Raw genomic sequence first — 2,339 nt, 5'->3', positions numbered from 1 at the left:
ATATATTTTTACTTTTATGTATATATACTATCTTCTATTTCTCAATGGCATATCTTATCTATATATATCATTTTACACTTTACTTTTGTTTTATTTTAATTTTATTTTTTCATGTATATCCTCTGTGTGTGTGTGTGTGTGTGTGTGTGTGTGTGTGTGTGTGTGTGTGTGTGTGAGGTCAGACTAGTGCTACTACCAAAATGACAGTAGATGAAAGGCTAAGGGAGTAAACCCAAACAGAAAATCCGGAGAGAGAGCCCCTACGGCAGTTGATGGGGAGGAATGATCCAAACTCTCTTTTGGCAGCTCCTGCAACTTTGCTGGTTCCAAATGTATTGACCTTGTCTCTCCTTTAGAGTTAATCAGTGAAGTCGAGAGGGGGATTGTGCAAATTGGGTAAGGTACATTCTCCATACATTCAGAGCCCAGGCATTTAACTTAGCCAGTTAGATCTAACAGCTCAACAATGGATATGATTGTCTCCATTCATCAGCTGCAAGAAAAATACTGGGAGCAGCAGTTATCACTATATATAGCATTTGTCGATCTGACAAAGGCATTTGATACAGTCAGCAGATCAGGACTGTACATGGTGCTTGGAAAATGTGACTGTCCCCCAATACTACTGCAGCTCATTGTTTCATTCTTTGAAGACATGAAGGCTACCATTCAGTTTGACAGTTTAATATCAGATAGTTTCAACATCAACAGCAGAGTAGAACAAGGTTGTGTCTTAGCACCAATCCTTTTTAGCATTTACTTTGCTGATTGCTGCAGTATGTATTTCAAGAGTTGCCAGGAGATGTTTACCTTTGTTGGAGAACTGATGTGTCACTCTTTGTTCCTTCTAGACTTCGAGCCAAGACTAAGATCAAAAGACAAACAATAAAAAACTTTCTCTTTGCCGACGATGCGGCACTTGTTGCTCACAGTGAATTAACTCTACAAATAATGATGGACCACTTATCATCAGCATGCAAGGCCTTCGGTTTGGTCATCAGTGTAAAGAAGACAATCATTCTCACTCAGGAGGGCGCAGTGAAAGATCATATCAAGCTTGATGACAAAGAGCTTGAGACAGTGGACAGGTTCTGCTATCTAGGGTCTACCATTTCCTCTACTGCTTCACTTAATGATGAGATTAACGTCAGGGTAGGGAAGGCAGCAACAACTTTTGGAAGGCTGACAAAACGAGTATGGAAGAACAAGAGATTAGACATCAAGACAAAAATTAGGATTTATGAAGCATGTGTTCTCAGCACACTCCTCTATGGATCTGAAACATGGACCTTGTACAGCAGGCAGGAAAGGTGTCTTGGCATTTTCCATCTCAATTGCCTCCACAAGATCTTAGGCCTAACATGATGTGACAAGGTTACCAATGTTAAAGTGCTGGCGCAGGCGAATCTTCAAAGCATGACAGCTATCTTGTGTATGAGAAGACTGAGGTGGCTGGGGCATGTCAGGAGAATGGATGACCATCGAATCCCGAAGCAACTGATCTATGGAGAACTGGCTCAGGGCAAGAGACCAAGAAGAAGACCAAAACTGAGGTATAAGGACACTTGCAAAACTAGTTTGTCCAAGTGTGAGGTGGATGTCAGCACCTGGGAAGAGAGGGCTGAGGACAGAACAACAAGGAAGGAACTGCTTCGCTAGAGAGCAGCTACAGAAATGAACAAGTTGAGAAGTGTCAGTGGTGAAAGGAAAACAACGGAAATGCAGAGCGCCGAGCCACCCTCTTGGTATGCAAGTACTGTGACAGAAGCTGTGCTTCAATCATAAGAAGAATCAGCCATGAAAGAAGCTGCAAGAAGGGGAGCCCCTGGTATGTTCGATTAAGTGACCTCTAAGCTAAATTGACTGTCTGCATAGATGAAAAGTGCCAATTATTATATATATATATATATATATACATATATATTATGTTCTTGAGCAAGACACTTATTTTCACATTACTCCAGTTCTCTCATCTGTAGAAATGAGTTGCAATGTCACTCGTGCCGAGCTGTATCTCCTTTTGCCTTTCCTTTGTAGAACATCAGAGGGGAGGCTAGTATGCATGGGTGACTGCTGGTATTCCAGAAACAACCTTGCCCAGACTTGTGCCTTAGAGGGGAACTTTCTAGATGCAATCCCTTGGTCATTCTTGACCGAAGGGAGTCTTTAGCCTTTACCCTTTTTAACGCCCCCCCCCAACAATAATATCAACAACAAGAACTATTACAGCAACATTAATAACATTTATGACAACAGCTACAATAACTACTACAACAACCACAACTTAATAAAAGCACACACCACCACCACCACATTTATATCTAAATATCAATATATAG

The 2,339-nt window shown here is 41.3% G+C and overlaps 1 protein-coding gene across 1 annotated transcript in view; it reads left to right on the top strand.

The window, feature by feature from the left end:
* Positions 1 to 2,339, top strand: part of LOC106870311 (atrial natriuretic peptide receptor 1) — a 66,288-nt gene that overhangs the window by 51,381 nt on the left and 12,568 nt on the right. The gene's annotated exons all lie outside the window — the stretch shown is intronic.

This window comes from Octopus bimaculoides, chromosome 16, assembly GCF_001194135.2.
Source record: "Octopus bimaculoides isolate UCB-OBI-ISO-001 chromosome 16, ASM119413v2, whole genome shotgun sequence".
Classification (NCBI taxonomy): Eukaryota; Metazoa; Mollusca; class Cephalopoda; order Octopoda; family Octopodidae; genus Octopus; species Octopus bimaculoides.
This window is presented reverse-complemented; position numbering and strand designations above follow the sequence as displayed.